We start from the raw sequence: 26582 nt of genomic DNA on the forward strand, positions 1-26582 counted from the left end.
ACAAATGGTTCCTTTGCAACATTGAGCAAAATTAATAAAAAAGGTCTTTCTTAGAACTTCCAGACAGACCCGAGGGACTAAAAATGAACTTGAAAGTGTAAGGAGTCAGGACAGAGCTAGACCAAAAAAAAAATATTTCACCCAACTTTGTAACTGATTGAGATAGTGGAAATTTTATAAACATAGTCCACCGAAATCGGCGGTTTGAAGTGCATCTTCAAACACTTGTTTGTTTTTATCAATTCCCGCTTAGGAATGAAGTCAGTCCCTAAGGATAGGGTGAGTTGCTCCCAGTCTCCTGAAACTACTCCCAGAGGGCATGACCCGCCCGTAGTCCTTCCTGCCCAGGGCCCCTGGGGACTGGTGGATGCAAAGCACCTTGGTTGTAGGGCCAACAAATCTTTACGTCCTCTGGGCCTCTCGGTGAATGACAAATGGATGTGGTGAAAGGCTCTGTCCCCAGGACAGCCTATCCATAACCCTGACCATGATTTCCTGCTGTTAAGTCCTTTTAATTCATTGGCACCTCCATTCTTAAAGCAATTACAAAGTGGGTCTGGTTTCCTCCATAAGTGGAGGATGTAGCAGTGGACACCTAAGGCTTTTCTTTCCTCCCTCTCTGCCATCATTCTGGTAAACCTCCCTCCACTGCCCACCTTCCCTGCCCCAGGGACTAGGTCTAGGCCCTGGTGTAGGGTGTGGGTGACCCAAAGCGCACGAATCAAAGCTTTTCCTCAAGATTTTTCAAGCTGGATCTGAGACAAAATCCACTTTCCTCCAAGCTCCTGGAATTATTAGAATATGGGATGAGAGGCTGCTGGAGACAGAGGGTCTGCAGAAGGGTAACACTGAAGCGGCTGCAAACGCCGGCAGTCTGACTGAGACAAGTTGCATTGCCCAGTAGATGAGAGGGAGGGGACGTTCGGGGCACACAGTGGCCACGGGTCCCACCGGCCTCCTGACAGGACCTTCATCCCGCCCTCTCCTGCAGTGTGCCCACGTGGACCTGTCCATACCCCTTCTTGCCTAAGCGAGTTTGAATTCAGTCTGCATCCTTACAGTGGAAAGAGTCTTAAAATGCAACGTGCACATCACGAGGAGAGCAAAGTGAACTCCCCTTTGTGCTTCAGGACTAAAAGCAGGCCGGACTTTAATGTTCATGAGAAATTATTTGGAATGTGAAAGTATAACTTTTTGGCCCACATGTGGATCTGTCCATTTTAGGTTTCTTTTTTTTTTTAAAATATATTCATGTTCTTTCCCAAATACAAAATTCTTTCTTAAAATTAGCAATACAACAATGATGAGTATTAGCATTTATTGAGTGTTTACCATTGGTAGGTACTACTTAATTTGTATTTATGCTTTTCATCCTCACAAAAACCTATAAAATATATATTGTCATTTCTCTACATTACAGATGTGGCAACAGAGGCACAGAAAGGTTAAGCAGTTTCCCCTGGGTCACACAGCTAAGAAATGGCATAGACAGGATTTGAACCCCAGCCTTCCAAGTTCAGAGACTGGGCTTTTACTATAGAAATAAGTAGAAGTATTGAAAAACACTGATTTTAGTTAGTCATGACAATTTTGCTTAAAACTGAATGATATATTCTTAATTTTTTGAAATAATTTTTGCTAATTTTCAAGGCAATTAGAAAGTTAGAAATGTCCTAAAGGGTATTGTACTCTAAGACTTGAACTTAATGTTAGGGGGCTTTAGCCCAGGGAGGTTTTACTTGGCTTTTCTGTGGTGGAGGTGGGACTGGAATTCACATCCCTGATTTCTATCCCTTCTGGACCAAAGGATCTTCAGGGAAATACTGACATCTCCTATAAGCAAAAGTGGAGTGGGGGTCTGGTCTTGGGGCATGCATGTGGAGCGGGGGAGGGGAGCGGGGCGAAGCCCTGTGCCTCCTTCCCAGTGCTGCAGAGCCGTCGCCACTTCCCCACCTTCTGGGTCAGTGAGGAGCCTCACCTCTCTCCCAGCGTTGTCTTGATTCATGATGGTTCTCAGTAGACCAAAGAGCAGGATGGGTAGGATGCTCAGCCCCACTTGCTAAACGTCCCCAAAGGACATCCGAGAGTAGAAGAAGGTTAACCAAGGCTCATTGTTACGCCATTCCTATGACGCATTTCAAGCAATTGCTGGAGAATTTGGTTGAAACCCAAAAGTTGTGATCCAGCGTCTTTAGCTACGTGCTAATTTCCTGCTTGTTACCAGTCCCTTTTTGAGCAACTAGAAAAACAACTCATCTCCTTTAGTCTTGACCAGAGGGGAATATGGGAGTCAAAAATCCTTGGCCCCTCATTTCCTGTGAGATTGTGAAACAAAAAGGTAAACATTTAATGGAATGTGGCAGCTCAGAACAATTGCCCCTATTGTGGAGAGCACGGGGTGTCTTTTCCGTCTTGCACGCACCCTGCTGCGGAGGGGCCGCCCAGGAGAGAAGCCCGCCCTGTCAAGGGCCGACCAGGCCGCCCGGGTCCGGGGGCAGTTTGTAGAGATTGTCACGGTTTAGGCTGAAACGTCCTTGGGTCACTTAGAATAGTTTTCCTTAAAGGAAAGCGTTCTCAATGCTTCCCAGGGCCTGCCATTATTGCAGTGCGGGAAGAGGCAGGAGGGCTTGCATCACTCGGGAACCGTGTTAAGTCTAAAACTTGGTGAGGGGCTGTAGCCCTTGACTCTGCTCCGGAGCCCTGGCAGCCAACAGATTTTCTTCCTTTTTAGGTTTCCCCACTGCGAGCCCTTCAGAGAACAAGGTCATGTTGATCTAACAGTGACTCACGCCAGGCCTTTCCATGCCTCCTCTGCACAGGCTCAAGAGTCATAGCAGAGCCTCCTAATAGTTCCGTGAGGGTGGGAAGAGGGCCCCGCCCGCGTGGAGAAGTGCCGATCATTCAGCTGTATCGCTTGGCCTTTATCTCTAATTACCTGACTGAAAGAGTCCCCAACTGTGGGGAAGGGCTTCTCTGGGGTCAGTGGGAACTATTCTTTCTTTCATTCAGCAAACGCTTATTCAGAAACTACCCTGCGCTTGTGTGAGATATAAGGAATATATATGTATTCATAATAATATGGCAGATTATATATAATATATATTAATACTAAAAATAAAATAATAAAATATACATACATGTCTCTGCCCCTTGTTCTAATTGTTGGCCTCTGACCCTGGCTCTTAAAACCCTTGTGATTTCCTGGGTGGTAGGGCTGTCTTTTGTCCGAATGAGAACCCTCCTGGCTGGCTCCTGAACGGGGGCTGGTCACTAGAATGACAAGCCATGATTAGAAGCTTAGAACTTTCAGTCTCTCATCCCATTCCCTGGAGGAGGGAGATGTTCTGGAAATGCAGTTAATGAGGGATCATGCCTATATGAGGAAGCCTCCGTAATAATCCCCAAAGTATGGGTTTCATAGAGCTTCTGAGTTGGTGAACACATCCAACAAGAAGTAGACGTAACCCAACTCCACGGGGACAGATGTACCCCCACTTGTTCTATATGCCGCTTCCCCTGTATCCTTTTTTATATAACGAACTGGTAAATATAAGTGTTTTCCTGAGTTCTGTGAGCTGTTCTAGCGTACTTTGGACCTGAGACTGTGGGATCCTGCCATATAGTCAGTCAGAAGCACAGAGGACACCTGATGTGGGGGAGGTCTTGTAGGACTGAATGCTATGGGATTTGATGCTCTCTCCAAGAAGACAGTGTCAGAATTGGGTTAAATTGCAGGACTGCCAGTTGGTGTCTGCCGGAGAATTGTTTGGTGTGTCAAACCCTCCACACCTGGTGTCAGACAGAGTGAAGCAGTGAAAGTGGAGGTAAATTATGTTTTTCCTAGACAAATCCCATAGAATTTGTAAGTAAGCAGGCAGCTATAATTACAGTATGATAAATGCTATGATGGGCAAAGCCAAGGGTCATTCCAAAACTCTGACCTGGGCTTCAGGTCAGGAAAGGCGGAGTGAAGGGAATGACTCATCCAGACTAGGGGAGGTCTGTGCCCCTTTACTCTCTGCCTCCTTCTAGATGGACTTCTTTGAGGTGGTGAATAAAACCCTTTAAGACATGTATTTAAAAGAAAAGAATATAATGACTTACTTATTTGATTTTTTGTTATGTTTCCACTAACCACCACAAGCCTACAGAAAAGTTATAACTAGAGTAAAAAAATATTTTTTTCTTGAGGTATTTAAGAGTAAGCTGCCAACGCGATGACCCATGAACCCCAAGCCATTTGTTGTGTATTTTCTACAGACACAGGGACTTTCTCTCCCATCACCGCCACGCAGTGGTTAGCAGTGGCCCCTTAACATCACCTGATCCTAGGTTCCATTCAAATTTTGCCAGTTTTCCCAAGAATGGCCTTTATGGCAAAAGGGACCAGGTCATAGTCACTCACTGATTTAGTTGTTTATCCCCTTCCTTTCTTTACCTGATCTTTAAGACAATGCCATTTTTGAAGAGAATAAGACAGTCACTTTGTAGAATGTCCCTCTTTTTCATTTATCTGATGTTTCCTCATGATTAGCTTTAAGCTGTGGTTCTTTAGCAGAAACCGCTTAGTGGGGTTGTAGCCTCCTCACTGCACCATAACATGTGGTGCAGGATTCTGGCCTGTCCCATGACTGATCATTTGATAACATGGCATCTGCTAGGTTTCTTCATCATGAATTACTCTTTTGTCCTCTGTAATGAATGTGTATTTTAAGGGAGGTACTGAAAAGCATCTCATTCCTCATCAAATTTAGTTCAGTATGGATTCATGATTTCTATTTTATTCAGTGGGTTATAATCTGTTATGTTTTTTTTTTTGATGCTCAAATTGTCTTCTATTTGGTTGCCCCTTCAAGCTGATTTCTGTAACTTTGACACAACCCAATCATCCTTTGAGCATTTCCATTATTTTCTGACACAGATAGATGTTCTAGGTTCAACTTCTGCTAGCCCTGGAATCAGCTACTTCTCTAAGGAACTCTTAGTGGAGAGTGGTATTTAGAAACCAAGAGCTGGGCACTAGGTGTGCTCGTTGCTGTCGAGCTATTGCTGCTCCAAGGGCTCTTGGTAGACAGTGCTAGAAGTACATATATATGGAAATATACACACATTTGTTTCCATATCTGGTTTCCTTGAAATCCTTGAGCTCACACCAATACCTTCACATCCAACCCAATACCACAGGATTCATTCTAGCTTTCTCCCTTTGTAGATTTGTAACTCCTTCCTCTGACTGTGAGAAACATAGCTCCCATTATTCTAAGTATATTTACTTATTTGATCAATCCCCTCTAAGGAATCAGTCTCTGCCATCCCTCCCCTGGGTGGACTTCCTGTTTGCCCTCCCTCACACCCCATCCAGGTCTATAACTTCTAGGCCTTCCCTACCCCCCTGGGTTCTGAGTCCTCACACTGGGCCACCTCTCCTCACAGACACTTACCTTACTCTACCTCCCTTCATGACTTCAGGACTGAATTGTTGAGGAAAGGAAAGAGACGGGTGAGGCAGAGGAAAAGGAAGAGACATGTGAAGGAGGACAGAGGGTCCTCTTACATTTTTTTAGCTTCCGTTTTCTTGCTTGCAACCTTTGCAGTGCTGTATTACATATCATCATATCAGACCTTATCTTTTCATTGCACAGATGCTCCCAACTTAGCCACCTCTCTACTCTCTCTACTTTTCTATTTCCAACAATCCATCCGTCCCGATCCCAACCATCTTAGAACTGGCTCCAGAATATGCAGTTCTGGACAATCCAGTTTGTCAGCTTCATTAAAGAACCAGTTGTCTGAAAAGAATGAAGAATTTTAACTTCTGTCCTGAGGAGCATGCAAAACACAGGCACAGGACATCTGACATCTCAGAGGTAATTTCATGCAATTATGAAGTCATATCTGTGAAAGGGAAAATACAGATAAATACATCTTTTGAGGGTTTTGTCCACTTTTAAAAATGGGAATTAGCAGCATGGTTTATCTTTTACTCAGAGAGTTTTGTCATTTAAATAAGTACAGAAATTCATTACCTCAGCATTGTATCAATTCAGTTTTCCTAATGCTAATTAAGAAGCTCAGTTTTCCTAAAGCTAATTAAAAATACAACTAAGTTAATACTAAGACTTATCAGAGACTTTAAAAGTATAAATGTACCCCCTACATTTAATTGTAATAATTCAAAAGGAAGCCTGAACCAGTATTGTCTGGTTCCATTAGAATTAATTAATAAACAAACAAGAACAAGACACCCTCAGAACAATTGGAGCTGTATTGTATTTCGGTTGAAATTTTAATTTTACATTACATTTACCCAAATGGTGCATTTTAGGGATTTTTAAGATAGAAGCAAGACCAGGGTAACCATAGAAAGTTCTAATGTAAATATCCAGACCCCTGCATGGATTAAAATGTCTCCATCTCCAGTATATTCTGGGGTAACTGTATGAGCCCCTCAGAGATCAAACACTGAAGTTCAGTGTTACACCTTATTGTGGGTAATCTGGTGGCTCGGTCCCAGTAAGATGTGCTTTTGCCAGTATTACTGCAACTGTGCTGCGTCCTTCACCTCCAGACCCTTTCCCAGGGCACCCTCAGAGCCATGTGAGCCCCTGAAAGGGGCCTTTGTTTGGGGATGGGGCAAGAGGAATTGGTGGGGAGCCGCAGGAGATCCAAGTGGCGGCAGGGACTGGGGTGAATACAGTGTGAGGGGTTCAGGATTCAGGAGCGGGAGCTGGGAGAGACACAGGAGAGGGAATGGGAGAGAAGCCAGAAATCCCAGCAAACTGCTCATGGAAGTCTAAAATAATGGTGTCACACCCACAAATGTACTGCTGTTTGTGTACCTAAAAATACCGCAGCATCAAAAGGGCCCGAGGAGACTTGGAGAGGGACGGGTTTGCTCGCTATTTTGATTGTGATGATGGTTTCATGGGTGTATTGTCCAAACTTAGATCTAATTATACAGTTTTAAATGTGCAGTTTGTGCCTCAATAAAGCTGTTTTTTTTAGAAAAATAATATGGTGTGCAGTAAGGCTAAAACCAGTACTATAGTTGGTAGCTGTGTCAAATCTAAACATGTCGACCTAGAACTGGGCTCTCCGTGTGGACCTGGGAGAGGCCTGGGCCAGTAATGTATTTTACCTGCTCTCAGTAAGTCTCGGAGGCCTCAAGGATCTTAACTGCCTGACATGAATTGTTTTCATGGGGGCTGAACATTTATCCCGAGGTCCTCATTTTGTGTGTTTAATTAGTTCTTGTATGCAGATGTTGGTTAAGAAAAATTTTTCCTCAACCCTCTTAGATTCAACTTCCGAGGGCTTGAGAATTGACCCAAAAAAGTCCATTTAACAGTAGAAAAGGAAGACAATTTTTAGTGAGATTTACATACATGGAAGTTCACAGAAAAAAAAAGGTGAAACTCGAAGAAGCAGTAGACTTGGGGCTTATGTACCAATTTAATAAAGGAAAGGGCATTGGGGCTTCAAGATGCCCTTCAAGATGGGATGATAAATCATGCAAAAGTCATTAGGAAGTATATGGGGGAACTCACTCAAGATAAGGCTTCTTTTAATAACGTCTATTTATGCAAACTTGTCTGGAGTCACCTGCATCTCCAGGGATAAGAGTTCTCTCCCCTCCTGGTATGGGGTGGAGTGGGGCTGGGATTTGGGGAGTTGATTGGGGGTAGGAGACACCTGTGCAAAGGGAAATGAAAGCTCTGCTTTTAGGCAGTTAAGGAAAGTGCAGAGACCTCTTCCTGCATTTGTTGGTCCTCAATAGTTTCAACCCAAAATCATCCTTATGCCCAAGAGTCATATATTAGGATGGCATATTCTGATCCCCTTCCCAGGGAAAACTACCAGCAACTGAACCTTTCAGAAGACTCGGTGCCTCTGCTCTCCCTCTGACCCCGCACCATTTTACTGTCACTTTATTGTGGGACAGGTTGGTAGGGTACCTCACGTCAGTCTGTCTTGAGCATCGAGCTGAGCCAGCGTCTCGTCTAGGGGCTGGCGACTTGCGCTTTGAGTACCTCCTCAGCTGTGAGGGTGCATCCTCTCCTCTCACCATGGGCCCCTCCTCGTGTCACCTGACTCTGTCCTCCTCTCTGCCCTCTCATCCTGAGATACGGCAGTACGAGTAGCTTTTATCTCTTTTAAAACATCACGCAGCAGTTTTCCTTTGACTGTGTTTCTGTCAGGTTCGTATTTTGTCTGAATTTACTGACTTTGCACATATTACAAACACTGATAATTTATTTTCCAATACAAAATATTTTCTTCTGTTTAATATTGCCCGTATGACGTCCCCCCGCTTGAATAATTCCCATTTTTAAAAAATCCCCATTTTTAGTAATCCCCCTTTTTTGTTTTTTAAATAAGTGGTTTGCCCCAAAAACCTCAAAAGCTGTGGCCACCAGCTGAGATCCTAAAATGACCCAAAAGTGGAGCTGGGGGAGAGTGAAATAAAATAAATCCCTTTCCAAGAATTTTAACCTTGGAGAACGTTCGTGAACAAAACTCCAGGCCCCCTGCCATCCCCCGCCCTTCTGTTTTTGTTGGCCCCAGTCCTGCACCGTCATCAATCCCGACCAAAACAATGCCTGAGATAATGAGGTTTTTTACATTTTTCCGCTAAAAAAATTAAATGCTATGTGTCAATGAACTATTTTACATTTCCATTTAGAAGGTACCTTTTCTCAAAGGGTATACTTAGGTCTGAAAGCCTGTCCTCTGAACATCACTTAAAAAAATTCAGTAGCTTGCACACATCTCAGCATTCCAAGGTTGCAGATTCTTTTAGCCTTGTTTGTAAGAACAACAGGACCAGCTCACACATGTTAAAATGTATTACTCACGGTTACAAGTAATAGTGAGACTTAACAAGTTGTCGCTTTTCTTCTGGGAGTGAGTGAGTGTGTTAATCAGTCTCCTGCCACCCCCAGTTTCTCCCTCCTCTTTTTAACCCACATCCTTAAGAAGTGAATGATTTTCCAGAGCTCCTCTACCTTCCCCCCTTGCATAGCTGTACTTTGAGGATTAGTTTTGCCTAATGCTGGTCTGGGGAACTGGAGAGGGGGCTCTCGAGGGAGTCTCTGGGATCTTTTCCATTTCCTAACTCCTGCCCGCACCCATGATTCATCAGGAACACTTACAAACACACCAGACACACACACAGTGAGCGGAACGGTGGCCCCTGTGCCCACCACCAGCTTCAACAATCACCACCGGTCTTCAGCACTGTTCTGTCCTGCACACCCCGACCATCTTTTTGTTCCAAAGCAAATCCTACACAGAAAATAATTTTACCCACGAATACTTAAGTGTGTTTCTGTAATAGTTGAGGACACTTCCCTTTTTCTAACAAGTGCAACACCACTATCAGCCTGATGCCACAAAAGCCCTTTAATAAGTAACTGCTTGGGTCAGAGTGGACTGCGGCCAAACATCTGGGGACTGAATTAGGGCCACCGGTGGTCAGTAAGTAGGGTTGGTGGCCAGGGAGAAGGGGTGGGTAGGGGTGGGGATGAGGGAGGACGTCCTACAAGGAATCATGACAATCCTGGGAGAGTAATGGCTGTTTGCCTTGCCTCCCAAGTCTCGTGAGAATTCCACCTTGGGCATCCTCTCACCCAGAGCTGCCCCAGGAAAGGCACTTGGGGGAATCCAGCTCCGGCTCAGCCCAGGTGACACAGTACAAACCACCACAATCAGCACCCAGTCTAGGTTCACATTTATGCCCTTGTTTGGATAATGGGTTTTTACCGTTGATTCGTTCAAACTAAGGTCCAAAGCCCTCACCATCTGAATCTGGACAGGTCTATCCTGGGGTAAAAAAAGTTAGTGCAGAGGCTTGATGGGAGCCAGGCTCTGTTGTTGTTTGTTTTGTTTTGTTTTGGCAAGAATACCTGAGCTTCCTTACCTGTTTGACCCCCTTTGGGCCCCTGAACTGTTCCCATATCATAGGCTTATGGGTTCCCCTAACCTGTGGGCTACCCTACCCTCAGCTCAGATTTCTTAATCACTGAACTTGAAGGTGCCTTGCAGGGAAACCAGATACTTTCACTGGTGCAAGTCCTCCAGCCAAGCCGGCCTCATGCCATGGGCCGGTCAGTCCCTGTCCTGGCCACAGGCCCCTGTGTGGCTGTCACAGTCGGGCCGGTTTCATGTCTGATGCCACGTGTGTCTCAGCTCGATTAACATCTAGTAGGAAGAGATCACACATGACCCTTATCATAAAATGAGATTCAATCCTCTGGCTATTTAATCAAAGGTATGGAAGCTTATGGGAAGTAAGGTGCCCCACCCCCCAGGGTGGAAGCAGATGCACCCTCCCCAGGGAACAGCCCTGGACACCCCCATGGATTTGTGAAGGGTCCAACCAACGCTGTCCACAAATTTTGCTGTGCCCTTGAGCTTCCATCTGCTGGGCTTATTTGGGAAGAGCGTGCTTGGAATCAATGGCTTTTGTTGAAGAGGCGACTTAGCGATGTCAGCGGGCTCTCCTGTTTCTTCAAACTCAGCTTCAGCAAGGTCACCTCCAAGAGACAGTGGAGCTGGTGCCTGGGCTTCCCTGAGCTCCATCTTTGCCTCCAGGGCCCTGCAGTTCTGGAAAGCCCATTCCCTTGCCGTGTCGACCCCTTAATTCTGCATGTATAGCTTTTCATGTGCGTGTTGGATACAGAGCGTGGTGTGAGGACCATGATCCCACCAGACAACGATTTTCACTGAAAAGAAAACAAAGTATTTTTGTAAAGAAGCCATGGCCCGGTGTCAGTGCGCCTCAGGGCCAGAGCTCCACCACGTCTGAGAGACTCCGGTCTGCACCTGACACGTGTGTTGTGACGGAAGAATGTGTATTTGAGATAAAACAAGGTCTTGCCCAGGGAGCTGGATCAGAGCATTTGGGATGAGCTCCCGTGGTGTACACACTAGGCTCATCGGTTAGCGTCTGCTTGAAGCAAAAGGGCTTATATTGGGACTCATCAAAGGGATGTGAGTTTGAGGCCCTTGGTTTGGAAGTGGAAATCACGCCTCCCCCCCGAGCGCTGGAAGCAGGGTCCCCTTCCTGGCCAGTGAGAGGCGGGGCTCCGAGTGCGCATCCACCCCGTTGCCCCAGGGGAAGAGGCGATTCGGTAAAAGGAGATCCAGGTGCTGTCGGGATGGGAGAGTGGGTGCTGGGCAACGGAAACCTGACCCAATACACGTTCCCTTCATGGAAAGTAAGAGGAGCAAAACCAGCTTCCTCTTATTATGAAGAAATTTACAGTTTCCGAGCTTTAAGAAAAAAAGGCCTGAAACCTCAAACATAAAGAAATTCACTTTCTAAAATCTAGCTCCATAAACAGTGCCGTGAGAGGCCAGAAGAGAGGTTATCAGATTGGGGTATTTGTGTTTAATTTCTCAATTTACCACATTCCAAGAGCAGGATTTATAGTCAGCGGTAGGGAATGTTTCACAGAACACCCGGGGTCAGGGAAACGTGGTCATTTGCGTTTTGAAACCCAGAACTGTATGTTTCTACAGCTGCCGGCTAAGCAGCTCCCCCGGGACCACAGGCTTAGTTCATCTGGCCGAGGGGCAGAGCGGCTGGACGGTTCTCTCTGGGCACGGTAATGACGCCTTTTCCTTGCTCAGGACGTGGGACCAGAGTTGGACCGAGGAGTCAGCCGGCTGTGTGGGATGGCCGCTCGGCTGGGGATCTGAGATGCTAGTAAAAGGAGATTTGGGAGGAAAGGAAGTTGGTCATGGTGCACTAGAGGGGTTTCCTATCATTAAAGGCAGAAAAGTGCTTCTGTTCCTATTTCTTAAAAGTAAAACGATTATTAAACTTCTTTTAACCTTCACCCCGTTGATTGCCTCCGAGTGGTTAGTGATGCTGACCCCTTCAGGCAGCTGATACACACTTGGAAATCTTCATTTTTAAATTTGTGCCTGTAATGCATCTCAGATTGAAGGAAATTTAAGGACCACTGATCATGAAAATAAGGGGTAACAAAGAGAATAAATGATATTCCTACAAATCAGCCATGACTTGAGTTTCCCCAGATTTCTTAGTCATTTTCATTGGGTCAGAATTAAATTTGTCCAATATTAAAAGCTAAATATGTAATGACAGTGGCATTCAAGTTTGCTCATCATGTGTTAGAAGTAAAGGTTACCCACACCAAACATGGTGTTTTGCTGAGTGTTTACAAAGAGCCTTCTCTCTTCGCTTGTCATTTAGAAACAAAATATGAAATTTATCTACACATAAAATCCTCGGTTATAAAAACTGATCTTAAAAAAGTATGCAAAAATTCCAAACAGTTCATAGAACAGATTTATCTTTTTCTGATGTTATAAATACTTAGTTAACTTTGAATCTACATTTGAATCTACATTTGTCCCCAAGTATATCACCTTAAAATTTGTTGATAAATCATACTTTCCTAATGTAATTAATTGAATGTAAGTTAAGTAGCATGTGTTTCTCCTTAAATATGATAAAGTAAAAATAAATATTTTTATATAAGTTAGGTCTTCTGGTTACGGTAGCAATGACCAGGGATGGTGTGTGGCTAGCCCTTAAGTTCCTGACCCACACTCCCCTGAGACAACCTCAATAAGCCATCCTCGGAAAATGCCAGTATCTTGCTATGCAAATTCTGGACTCTCTATCAGAATGCGGCTACCCCTTGGGCCCCTGGCATGGAAAATCTGGGGCTGCAGGTAAAACCTCTCTGGCTGAGGAAGGCACAAGAGAACGTGTGGGGTGGTTGTGAACAATCAAAGAATGCGAGAAAAAGCTGAGTCACTAGGTCTCAGAACTGCTCCAAGGATCTGGGCAGCAGAAGTTCCTGTTTCTCAAAACTTTTGATATGATTGCTACTGGGAGGTCAAGGTTCTGATCTCTGGGGTAGGGCTGAGGCCAGAGACAAGGGCCTATCAGGGGGCCCCACTTGGAGCGGCTACAGAAGGGAGGCAAATGGACCTAGGCAGGAAGCTCCCCAAATTCCACTAGAAGATAATTTGGCACAGTTACCAAGGCTTCACCCGGGTGTCCCTAGGAGTCACTGCTCTTGGCCTTTGTGAGTAGCAGACACTGGGACTTGTCTACTTAATAACCACTCTCCCCTTTTTCCTAATTATCAGAAGCCCAATTTTGCTCAAGGGAGTATGTGTCTGGCTAAAATGCTCACCTTTCCAGAGCCCTTTGCATTAAGGGGTGGCCAGGTGACATGGCTCTGGGTTATGTGGAAGGTCTGTCAGGGATTTCTGGAAATTCTTTGCTTTCATGATAGAGCATCTTCCTTCTCTTTGTCTTCATCTTTCTGCGTGGCATATGGACATGAGTCTGGAGCTGGGGCAGCCATCCTGAGGCCAGGAAATAAAAACACATGAAACAAAAAGTCCCATGCTAAGGGTGGCAGGACACAGTGACACAGGGAGCCTGACCAGCATGCTGTGCGGTGGAGGCCGGCCCTCACCTTTAGGGGGCCTGGGCACAAGTGCCAATGGAGGCCTACATATCATGCCCAAATTTTAAAAATTATCAGTCAAGCTAACAAGTCGTTAAACAAAATATGTTCTATCCTCCTACTTTGAGAACATACTTGATGACGAGGAACCTTAAAGTGTATGCATGGAGCCATGGTTTTTATATGACTTAAAGTCAGCAAAATATCAAAGGCAACTAGATAATTTAATTCACTTTGCTGTATTACACTGCATATTAAAGTTATTCATAAATTATGATTCAGGTTTTTGCTGTGCCTTGGAATCAGCATCAGTTACCACTGTAGAGAGGTGTGGACATAAGGAGGGTGGATGAGGCCTACTGGACCCAACTAACACCAGGACATAATCAGAAGGGTTTTTTTGTTTTGCTTTGTTTTTAGGTAAATCTTGAATTTGGGCTTATTACATTGTGAGTTATGTCCTTTTCAAGAAAAAAAAAGTGACAAAACCCTTTTGTTCTTGTTCATTTGGAAGATATTTTGGGCTAGAGGATTGTCATTTTGCTCTATTTGTACATCTTGTAAGTGCACTGCAAACAGAGCTAAGTTAAACAGATGTGAAAACAGTTTCATAAGATAAAGTTTAAAGAAGTTCTATATAAGGAGACATGATGGATGATAGCTTTCCCTTCCCTAAATGGCAATTTCTCAGGTCAAGGTCAATGAAAAGGCAGATTTAATAGGTAGCTATTATGTTAAACCACAAGGAATTTTGAATTCCATCGTGGCAGATCCTCTCATCTCACCACTAACACATGAAGACTTAAATTTTCTTGTGGTTTCAGTTTCAGAAATGTGGTCATTTTCTAGCCCATTTTCTACAAATTGTCAAAGGAAAATGCTTCCAGAATCACTGGGGTGAGGGTAGCTATGCTTCAGAATAGCAGTTTAAAGTTTACAAGGGTTCAAACTACATTCAAGAGTGTTAATAGGCATTGAGCAGATACTGGACCTTTTAGGAGATGGTTCTTATTGATGTCCAGATTCTAGAAAGCTCTACTAAACTTGTGAGAACAGCCCAACGATCCATCATCTTAATTCTGTGAATTCCTCTTTGTGTCTACTTCTGGTCTAGACTAGGCTTTTGTCACCGCCCCAGAGCATTCTCCTCTCCCATCACTGCTCGGTCAGGGAGACAGAACCCACGTGCGAGAGGAGGGCATGTGCTATGGCCTGAATTGGGTTCTTCCCAAGTTCATACGTTGCCGCCCTAACCCCCATGTGACCATATTTGGAGATGGGGCCTTTAAGGAGGTAACTGAGGTTAAATAAGTGTGGGACCCTGATCCCACAGGATTGGTGTCCTTATAAAAAGAGAAGAAGACCCCAGGAGCCCCTATTTCCCTCCTGAGATATTGTATAAGAACTTGGCTATACCACTGGTTTAAAAATATGGGCTATTTCATGTTTGGCCTTGATTTTCATCTCCTTCCTTCCCTGATAATTGTTTGAATGCGAAAGTAGAAAACAACTGTCTCCTCCTCTGTCCCCTTCATTATTACCGTCATTATTATTTAGCCACGCAGAGGGTGCTCTCTGGGGGACAGTGGCCACAGGCCAGAGATGGCCTGCTTGCCTTGAAGGAGAAAGGACTGGGCGGATTATTCATGATAACACCTCAGATTAATGCCTTCCAGTTCACAGACACCCGCCAGGTGGTCACAGTGCTGCGTCCTCTTAACGCTTTGAGGCATGCAGTGCAGGTAATAGTACATCCATCTTAGGGATGGTAAAACTGAGGCTCAGAGAGGTGAGATACCCCAGCTGAGATCACATGGCCCCAGTGAGGACTCCTGTTCAGGAAAGGTGAGGAAGGTCACACTGGGTGGTGCTGTGTAAGGGGGATATTTGGGAAAATCGCTAGAGTAAGCTGAATTATATCATATAATTTAAAGAGGCTCCATAAGGAGATGGATTGTGGGGACCCTCCCCGCATGCCGGTGGGCCCAGGTCGTAGTTCCAGCAGCCACGTGGGTGCTGAAGGCTGGCTGCTCCTGGCTCCAGACTCTCATGACCCTTTATCTGTAACTCCTTTTCAAAAGTATTTTCATAGAAATAGACCTATTTGTTACCCCTCTGGGTCATTTCTAAAAAGTTTAAGGAAAATTGTTAAAAGAAGCCATTTGATTTGGTTTTACTCAGCAGCTTGCTTTTGAGATAACAGAGGACACCTTTTTTTCCTTCCCTCAACGCTTGGAAATCCCTGTCTAAACAAGAACAAGAAACCGAGCCACAAAGTCAGCCCTGGATGAACCGGGGAGAGACTCCCACAGCTGGGCCGCCCGGAGGGGGAAGAGGAGCAGCGGGAGGCAGGCAGGCGCGGGGGCTGCGGGCGGAGGGGAGGCTGGGGGAGCGCCAGAGCAGGGTGCAGGCCCAGGCCGTGGGCTTTTATAAGGGGCAGGCGGCGGGTACCCCCTCGCTTCTCCTGCTTCAGCCAGACTCACAGCGGGGTTTTCGCCCTTGCTGCCCCAAATCCCCAAGGGGGCTTGAAAGATGCCCACGTCGAGGCCAATCCACCCCGCTCCCCACGTGCCTCCTCCCAGCGCTGACTGATGAGAAAGATCTGGGCTCCGCCTGCCCCTCCCCCTCTGCTCTCGGGGCTCCTCTGGCTGCAGAGAGCAGGTGTCCCGCCAATCACACCCATCTGAGGAGGCTGCCGTTTTCCGGCACAGCTGAGTGGGTGCACTTAATTCTCGGGTGCAGTGGGAGGGTGCTCCCTTGGCTGACAGACAAGAAGCCGCCTCCTCCAACAGTCTGAGCAGTGAGAAAGCTGCTGTTTGGACCCCCATCTCAGCCTCCAACAATCATCTTTCCATGAGCTCTGCATACTTTCTCAGGAAGCTACGGGAAAATGAGGTCCATCAGGATGAGGGAGTCACTAGGAATAGCCAAGAACAAGGGAGACAGGAAATCCCAGAAAGGAGGGCTTCACGGAGCACAGGGGATGTCCAGGGGGGCGCTGACAGGAAGTCCAAGGACAAATGTATGCAGCCTTCAAGGGAACCCAGGGCCCGGGAAGGAGTGTCCTGAAAACAAAACGGAACCAACATTGCCACCTGGGTTTAGCCACGTGGGATGAAAGGCTGCCAAGGGGTGTGGGGGGACAGCGGAGGTGCAAATAAAATGAAGTGAATCCAGTGATGAGGCAACTGTTAACTTCGGGACAAACAAAAAGTTGTAAAAGGAAGGAATATACTTATGGTTTATTACTCGGCTCAGCAGCGCATGATATTTACATGGTTCTTCTAATATTTAAATATTGGGTACTAATCTAACCAAGAGTAATGCCATAACCATATTAGGACACAAGAGAACTAAATCCTCAGCTACCGTAATAGGAAGACAGTAGGTGATTCTCAGATGGATTAATCAAAACAGAGCAGTATAATTGCACTTAGAAACGTGGATGTCATTATCAGGGGAATCTGCTGAGTTGAAAATATCCAAAGAAATTGGGGGGGGGGCAAGAGATTGCTCTTGTGTCTCGGTTTTGCTTGATGGTAAGTCTTTTAACATTGCAAGAAAAAACAAGCAAACGAAACCCCCAAAAGGACAAGACACTCACCTGAGTAGAAGTTAAAATGAAAAAACCTGTATTCTCTGTTCAGTTTCTCTGGAAACCTAAACCTGCTTGAATAAGTCACTGAATGAATTCCTTACAAAGAATCAGCCCCTCAATAAAACCAAAACCCGTTAAAATAAGAATGAAGTGACACATACAGTTACACTGGAGAACTCGGGGTAAGAAAATGTGTCAGTGCAACACACCTGCCCACTAGGCAGGTGCAAGGTGGGATGGAGGACACGCAGCACACTGTCCACCGCAAGGGAGTAGACCAGCCTGCCAGGAGAGTCAGGCGGACTCGGAGGGACGTCGATTTGTCCAGCTGGTTCTATCCCTAGGGGCCCAGCTACTAGGTGATTGAACTTGCCTGGGCTTTCAAAGTTCTGCATCTTACCATTTTGTATCAACCGCTGGATTTAAGAAACCCAGGAGGGCCTGATGTTACATTGTGGCTGATAAGGCAGATCTGTGCAGTAGGCAAGGCGATGGGAACATCCTTCCAGAAGGGTGCTTATCATGATCGAATTTTAGGAATATCTGTTTGTCCCTCAGCTTCCACTGAGTGGAGACTGGGCCAGGTACGTCTTGTATGCTTAGTCATTTCCTTATCTGATCTTTTTTTTTTTTAAGGGCTGTTTTAAAAATCAATGCACAGGTAGTGTTCTCGTTATGATAGTTTTAGGACGTAATGCTTTGGCCCCTTTCCTTGCATTAGTAAGGAGATCACAATACCACAGATGTTAGAACTGAAGGGACTTTGAAAAATCAGAGGGTCCCCCACATTTACAGATGAAGGGGCCCTGACAAATGTAAATGGTCTGCCCATTCGCAAGAAGCTAGTTAAAGAACACCAGCTGGTTAACACCAGAACTGGTTCTAGAACTCATTGGTATACGTTAAGTGATACGCCTGACCCATCCACTAAAATAAAATTACTACTCTGGGTCAGGCCGAATTCTAGGGCATGTTGGGAGAGGACGCTTCCTGGAAGGGGGAGACCACGTGACTGGCTTCCAGCAGGTGCCTGATTGCCATCAGCACAGCTGCTCCATTCGCCTCCTGGGAGGACGGCTGCTCTCTGGCCCTGCAGGTTATTGAGCAGCCACATGGAAAGCCCCGTTCCCACCATGCCACTGATTGGAGAGGTGAGTACAGGGTTATAGACCACTCGATAAAAGGACCGTCTCCACACCCACCACCCCCTAGCCAGACAAGTGCTTGCTATAATTCAGCCTATAAGGACACACTTAGCCCAACTGCTAAGCGTCCTGAGTGTGCGTCTGGGAACAGCCACAGCCTTGTCCACAGGATCCCGGCTGACTTGGGTGGTCACACTCTGTGGCCTGGGCTGGCATTCCTGCTGGGGGGTGGGGGTGTTTATTTGGTCTGGCTGAGGACAGCCCCAATGGGGGGCACTTTGAGCATGATACTGGTCTAAAACACTTCTGTAACTGAGATGGTAAAGATGAAGCTATTTAAGCAAACCCTAGGCTAATGAATCACACCTGAGAAAGGGCGTTAGCTCTCCATGGGTGCCTTCCTGCTGTTACATATGATGATTGCAGGCAGGTGCTGATGGCCTCTCTCTGGTAAGTGAATGCCTGGGCTTTCTTCAGCCCTCAAGGACAAACAGCTTGTTCATGAGCATCTCCAGGAGGCTGGTGGGCTGAGCTGACAGGAATGATGGATGAGCGGCTAGTCGGTGCCTGCCTGCCGCGCAGACTCTGTGTTCGAGAATCGGAATGGTTTGCTGTATCAGGACAGACAGCCTGGGGTAGAGCACACCTCACATAAATACAATGTCACCTTGTGAAAACTAAAGCCCTGCTAAATACCAAGAATTCTGTTGTCAGAAGTGAGAACTATAAATTGAATTTTTATCTAAAAAAAGAAAAAGAAGGATGTGATGTGTTTTGCCCTTTGAGACCCCCCATTTCTTTAGATAAGGAAGTAGGACATTTCTTTGTACTCCATCAGGAGAAAAGATGTTTTCTTAAAATAAAAAAATGTAGGCTATATGTGTAGTCAGAAATTTTTTCATATTACAGATTTATTGAAACATAGATATATTTTTTGAAATAATGGTAAGAAAAACAGTAAGAAGGGGGAAAGCAGTAATATGCCATAATCCTTGATAATCCATAAAGCAACATCACCACTTCTAACCCTCATCTGAGGGGCATTTAGAGAAATGGGAATCCTTGGCACTGAGAAGGATCAACGGGTCCTCATCCATCCTTTCAAAGAGCCCACCAGGCATTCCCCGGAAGAATTTGCTAGGTTCAGGGGGTTAAGCATTTTAAAGCTGTGGTTTTTGCAGTGAGATTTACACATAATAACTTCTGAGTCGCTGCGTCTGTGTTCCCCTCCACATCTGCTCTGTCCACCCAGCCGGGCCTTTGAAGGCCTGGAAGCCCTTGAAGAACAGGGAGCTGAAGGCCGCGGCCCATGTGTGCTCTGTTCCGACAGGAACAATCACTTGCAGTCTCTCCACCTCACTGGGAATATGTTTGATGGAGGAGGAAGGGGGGGGGGCACAGCGCACCCAACTGGCTCCCCAAGGCCACAGAGCCCCCACAGCCTCCTTCCCTCCAGGCTGCCTCCTTCCCTCCAGGCTGCCTCCATCCTGTGGCCTGCAGAGCAGCCGCCTCCCCATCTTCCACTGGGCTGGCTTTCTGGCCGCTGCAACTGGTGTAGACTGATTTTGTCTTAAACTCAATCCACTGCATTATAAAGGGGCTCTGGGTTTAGCGATGGAGAAGTCTGATCTGGAGGTTGGGTTTGTCTCTATTGGAAGCGCTTCCCTGTTATTCCAGCTCAATGACGCGATCCCGTGAGTCCCATACTTTTCTTGTGTTAAACCAGGAACCGTGTCTGGTGGGGAGGTGACTAGGCTAGGTTTTGCTGTTGGTGAAAGACGTGCTGCCCAGTTATCTCAGTTATTCAGCATGCTTGCTGTGGCGCAGTGGGAAATGGGTACTTGGTCTTTGTGGTGGGGTCCTGGGGTCCTGGCACACAGCTCCGAAAGCCCTTGGAATCTCTGTGATGTCTTCTGTATGCTAATGAGATGGCTGGTAGGTGGGGGGTTGGGGGAGCTGGATAGCTCCAGGATCGGAGCCAGTCTCCAGAAAGATTGTGGGCACCTTAGAAAATCCAACTTCAAGCACCAACCAACCCCAACTCCAGGGAGGGGAGAGGGTCTGGAGATTGAGTTAATCGCCAATGGCCAAAAATTTAATCAATCATGCCTCTGCAGTGAAGCCTCCATAAAAACCCCTAAGAGATGGGGGGTTTCGAGAGCTTCTGGGTTGGTGAATGCATCAAGGTGCTGGCAGGTGGGCTTGCTTGGGGAGGGCACAGAGTTCCATGCTGCGCCCATGTACTTGGCCCCGAGCGGCTCTTCCATTTGGCCGCTCCTGAGCTGTATCCTTTATAATAAACTAGTAACAGTGAGTTCTGTGAGCAGTTCTAGCAAGTCATCAAACCTGAAGAGTGGGTCCCAAAGCCAGTCAAAAGTATGGGTGGCCCGGGGACTTGTGATTGGCATCTGAAGTGAGGACAGTCTTGTGGGACCGAGCCCTTAACCTGTGGGGTCTGACATTAACTCTGGGTGGTTTCAGAACTGAACTGAATTCTTGGTCCCCTGGTTGCTGTTGGTGTGAGAAAAAAATCACATGCTTGATGTCAGAGGTGGTGTGAAGAACAACAGTTCACTTGGCAATTATGTCGTTACATTTATTCTGGTTTATTAATTTGTAATTTGTTTTCTGTGAGTGATATTAGTGGGGTCAATGTAGGAAAGGGCTACTGAGTATATGCTGGCCCTAACTGGAGACCTTTGAGCTCTGACCAGGGACATGATGACAGCCACACAGCCCACCCTCTTCTTGTCGGCGTGGAAATCAAGACACGGGACAGTTAAGGGACTTGCCCTGAGCTGCGTGTGGTAGAACTGACATCAGGTCCCTAGTGCTCATTCTGTGCTCTCTGCACATGTTGCTTCTCAAAAGAAGCAGGACCAGAGGAAGGTCTGGGCTTTTTGGAAGATAAGGATTTTCTAACAATGCTTTGTATCATTACCTGTGCCATGCTCGTACGGTCTGGTATTTCCCACCCTAAAAACACTTACGCCGACCCTGACTCCTTCTGGCCCTGAAGAGTGGAGGCTTTACAGAGGAACTCGTGAAGCAACAGACGAGGACGTTCTCTGTACAGGTGGGCTGAAGGGCGGCCTTACAGAGACCTTCACCCACAGTGAGGCTGGGGGAACAGACGCGAGGGCCCAACACTCTGAGCAAAGCATAGAAGTGACGTCAAGGACTGCTGGGCTGGGAGAAGCCTTGAGTCTGGTCACTGAGAACAAAGAGCATTATATTTGACAACTGGAAACTCCCATGGCCCCTTGGACATTGTCACAGAGGCCACCGGGATGGAGAGCAATGCCCAGGACCTGGTGGGACAGGCTAGAAAGGACAGAGGATCATAGAACAGGCATGCGCATCTCTGTGACCCCCCAGGTGCTTGGCAAACCTCCCCTGGACCTAGGTCCCACTTAGGATAAGGAAAAATGGATGGGGCGAGGGTGGGGAGCAGCCTCAAATAAACTAGAGGAGCTGGTTCCACAAAATAAGATGATTTTAAACCAGAGATCCAATTTACTCAGGATTATAATATTAGGGTTTCAGCTACCAAATGGCTAAAAATAGAGATCACCTGTAAGAAACAGAAAACATTATTGCATCCATGAGGGTTCTCCGAGGAAATGGAACCGATACATTAAGAGATGTATTGCAATAGGGTGGCGGGTCTGAAATCAGCGGGACTGGCTGGAAGGGTGGACACTTGGGCAGGAGCTGATGCTGTGGTCTTACTGTGTGTGTGAGGTAAAATGGGCGTACCATGACCTTCACCATTCTAAGCATTTTTAAGTGTACTCTGGAGCATTAAGTACATTCGCGTTGTTGTGCAGCCATTGCCAGCACCCATTTCCAGAACTTTTCCATCACCCCAAACAAACTCTGTCCCATTAAACATTAACTCCCCATTCTCCAGCCCCTGGGTATTGCCACTCATGCTGCCATCTTGAGGCAGAATTTTTCTCCTGGAAACTTCACTTTTCAGTCTTAAGGCCTCCAACTGATTGGAGAAGATTCACCCCTGTTACCAGTAGTAATCTTTACTCAAAGCCAACCAGGGGCAGGTGTTGACCCCACCTACGAAGTGCTTTCGCAGCAACAACCTGAATGGCGTTTGATTAAACAATAGCCTGGCCAAGCTGACACATAAAACTGACCATCACAGGACACTTTTTTGTACATCTAAGTTTGTGGCTCTTAAAATTCACTTGGTATAAGTGTGTGTGTCATACTTTCAGGCCCTTTTTGACTCTAGGTAGAGGTGTCTGCACTCTGGTTGAGGTAAACCCTGCCCCCCACTCCCTCCACTTCTTTTGTGCCTCGTTGGTATTTTCTCTCTGCAAATGGGAGAAAGAGCAGGTGCTTCAGGACGTCTAGACTCTGGTGCCCTTCAAGACTCCAAGGAAGGTTCTACATCTCTCATGCTTAAGTCCTTCTCTTTTGAAAAACGGAGACTGCTTCCACCGATCACCAGAAGCGGTGTTTCCTCCTTGACCTGTAAGGAGACGTCACTCCTCACCCAACACGCCCCCTCCCTGTCCCTGTGCAGCCTGCCTTCTCCCCTGCTGCCGCCCCCACCCTTCCTTCGCCCACTGTGGCCTGGCTTTGTCCCCACCATGCTGTGCGGCCTTTCCTGACCATCTCCGGTCACAGTCCTCCTGGCGAGGCTGTGGACGGCTCCTGCCCATTACCTGCAGGCCCAGGCCCAAGCCCCTGAGCGTGACCTCAGAGAGACCTGTGCCCCTTCCTCCTGCTGCTCCCTATCACCCACCGACTCAGGGCTTGGCGAGTGAGGGCCCGTGGTCTGCTTAAAGAAACCTTTTTAAAAAATCGAGATATATTTCACATACCATATAGCATTCACACTTTTAAAGTATATGAGTCAGTAGTTTTAGTGTCTTCACGGAGCTGTGCATCCATCACCACTACCTGATTCAAGAGCATTTCACACCCTCCCCCAGGAGAAACCCTTACTCGTTAGCAGTCATGCCCGTGCCCCCAGCGCCGCCAGCCCACGGCAGCCACGGGTCAGTTCTTTGCCTCTTGGATTTGCCTCTTCTCGGCATTTCGTATAAATGGGTCACATGCTAGGTGGTTTCCTGTACCCGGCTTCTCGTGACATTGTCAAGGCGCCTCTGTCACAGCACATGTCAGTACTTCCTTCCTTGTCACTGCCAAGTGATATTCCATTGAACAGACACATCACATTTTCCTTATTCCGTCACCGGTTGATGGGCATTTGGGTTGTTTCCACTTTGGGGCTGTGAATAATGCTGCCGTGAACATTTCTATCAGCTTTTTGTGTGGACACATGTTTTCAGCTCTCTGGGGCATCGACCTCGGAGCAGAACGGCTGGGCCGTCCTGTGCCCTTTGAGGCGCTGCCGGCCTGTTCCCCGCAGAAGCCACACGCCCTGTCCCCACCGGCCCAGCGTGAGGGTGCCATCCCTCCACCCCTCACCGGCACTTGGGACCCTCTGCCGTCTGACTGCAGCCCTCCCAGTGGGTGTGGCTTAGACTGTGTTTTTGTGTGACCTGTGAGCCGAGAGTAGTTTTTATATTTTTAAAGGGTTATAAAACACACACACACACCAAGAAAACGTGACAGAGATAGCATGTGCTCACAAAGACTAGAACGTTTTCTGTCTGCCCTGTACCTGGCCATCCCTGCACCTTCCAGTTCGGAGAAAAGGAGCTCTTGCCGGCTCCCTGCTTCTGCTCGCTGTCTCTGAGAGGGCCTTGCTTTTCCTTGTCTACCCATTAGACATCTTCTCCCTTAAGGTCTGGACACAGTCTCGTTTCCTTGGGGAAAACTTTCCTGGTCACCCTCACACTCCCACACCTCACGCATTTTGTGAATACTTTTGTCATATAGGATTAGAGCATTCAGCACGTTGGTTATTGGTTATGTATTTTTTGCTGCAGATGCGGTGTGAGACCGTTGAGGACAGAGACTGGGGCTCGTTTGTTTCATCTTCCTGTTTCCCATCAAGGGCTGGGCACATGCTCACTGCATTAGTGAAGCGCAGGAGGGCAGGCCACCCCTTACCCTCGGAAAGCTGAGCATGTCGCTGGTGACACAGCCTCCATCACAAGTCTGTGGGAAGCCGCCACAGCCTTCGTTACTTGTGTAGTGTTTGCTGAGTGCCTACTTGTGCACGGCCCTGTGTCGGCAGCAGGGCACAACCACGGAGTGAGAGGTCTCGGTTCTCTCCTGGAACCAAACAGGCCGGCTGCAGCTTCAGCCTCACAGATGCAATGGCCTGGGCTGGCCAAGTGGGGGCCTTTCCTTCCTCCAGCCCAGGGACCCTCCAGGTGGTGGCATCTGTATCACTATGGTCCCCTGGGCTAAGCCACCACTGCATGCGATGAGCTGGGCCTTGTGGAAGTCGCTTGAGTTCTTTACCAAACCTCTGTGGCTCTTTGCCTTCTAGGGTCTTAGTAGGATGGTGGTTCCCACCCCTTTGTGGATGGGACCTTTGCCTCTGAACCGTGAGCAGAAGTGACATGTGTCAGCAGTGAGGTGCTGGTTGGGTCACCGGAGAACACTGTGATCGGCATCACTTGTTGCTTGTCTGGAAATCCGTCTCTGCCGTTTTGCTTACTGGAGGAAGAGGCCCATCAGGGAAACACAGGTCAAGGGAAGGGTCCCACAGGCCGGCCACATGGGGAGCAGGATTCCTTTTCCAAGTGATAAGGCGAGCAGAGGGACAGTGGCTGCACCTTATTCATGAAGTGCCTGGATGACAACCTTCTGGGCTGAGAAGCCCAGGTGTACATGTTTTCTCTGCAGGGAGTGTGTGAGCTGGGTTTATGGGCTGCAAACTCCTATCAGAAGTTGATAAGAGAGGCTCTGGGCCATTGGTTCTCCACTGATTGGGGAAGTATTTCATAAGCCCAAAGTGTGAGACACCTAAGGATGAGTCATCCACAGGAGCTGTGCTCTCCACAGGAAAACCTGTCCATTGGTGTAAACACACCTTGTAATCAGGGCCCCTGAGGAAGTGGTGAAATCAGACAGATAGTGTGTGCCCCCCACCCCTGCCACCCCCTCCCAAATTACAACCAGAAAGTGAAATCTGATAGAGTAGAAAAATGGCAGGTAGGAGGGAGTCATCGTAAGAAGCCGAGAGGCTGAGGACGTGTGCGTAAGGGGTCAGTGTGGGCAGGTGCATTGCTGAGATTCCATAGGAATGAGCATGGGCTTTTAAATGCCAGTGGGTTGAGCCATCTCCTCCTGTCCTACCCACAGACTCCTCAGGCATCAGTCACCTGGTTCCTTCAGAAGGGCACTCCCAGGACAAACTCCCTGACATGGCTTTTCACCTCTTCACCCAGGGTCACACGGTGGCTGAGGCGGCTTCTCAGAGTGAGGCTATACGGTGCGTGTCTGAGGCAGGCACACCAGCACTTTGGGGTTGTCCAAGTTCTGAATGTTGTGTAAATAATATTTCACGGCTGGAATCTCTGTCACATGAATACCTCAGGGTCAGCACCGGGTCCCCTTGTCCCTGTCTGCCCCATAGCACCTGCGTGCAGTAGGGCACGCTCAGAGTGGCCTCGATGCGCCCTGAGCGATGGAATTCTTCAGCAAAGGGTCAGAATCTGAGCCTCGTTACCTTTTCTTTTTGAGGCCTGGTCTTCACTGAAATGGATAAAATGTAAAGTTCTCACCGACACCCTGATGCAACTCTCTTCAGGGCTTTTGTCAGATTATTGGGTGAGATCATCAGTTATCACGTGTGAGGTGGAGAAGGTGAGTCAGCAGCCAGGTCAGAGGGGCTCTGAAGCTTCGGCCTCCACTGGCCCCGGGCCGAGCTGATTTCCCTGCAACCCCTGGGCCCTGGGTGGGCGGCGTGGCCCTCAAATGCCCTGGGACGCCTTCTGTGGGCTTCCCCCATGTCTGCACTGTCCCCACCCCATCCGGCCCTGCTGGCCCCCTTAAACCAGGCTGCACCTGTGCTCATGGGGAGGGGAGGGAGGGAGGGAGGAGCAAGGAAGGGAGGAAGGAGAGCAAGGGTCTCCCGTCCTCCTCCCAAGCATTTCAACCGCAAACTGGTTTAGGCCAGTGAGACAGGACGTTCTGCAGAGCAAAGATCATGTGATCACACAGTGTGAACAAACAGATGGTGTATCATTAACAAAATGCAGGGCTGCGCTCCATAGTCTCTGCAGGGTGTCAGCGACCCAGGCAATTTAATTAAAAACATAAAAATAGAAAAAGTGACAAAGGCCAAAGTTTCATCCTGTTCAAACTCAACCTCATCAGCAACATGGAGGGGCTGCTGTTAAATGGAGGTCACGTATCTGCCCTGCGGGGAAGTGTGACCGATTGGTGACCTCAGTGTAATTCTCTGGTTCTACAGCACACAGTGGCATGGGGTGC

General features: G+C 47.4%; 1 long non-coding RNA gene across 2 annotated transcripts in view; it reads right to left on the reverse strand.

The window, feature by feature from the left end:
* Positions 1–26582, reverse strand: part of LOC118968625 (uncharacterized) — a 48736-nt gene that overhangs the window by 18753 nt on the left and 3401 nt on the right. For both annotated transcript variants that reach the window (XR_012129956.1, XR_012129957.1), the window contains exon 2: positions 1979–5895. This is a non-coding gene — a long non-coding RNA (uncharacterized lncRNA). The remainder of the gene's footprint in view (positions 1–1978; positions 5896–26582) is intronic.

Source organism: Manis javanica, chromosome 4 (genome assembly GCF_040802235.1).
Source record: "Manis javanica isolate MJ-LG chromosome 4, MJ_LKY, whole genome shotgun sequence".
In the NCBI taxonomy this organism is placed as follows: domain Eukaryota; kingdom Metazoa; phylum Chordata; class Mammalia; order Pholidota; family Manidae; genus Manis; species Manis javanica.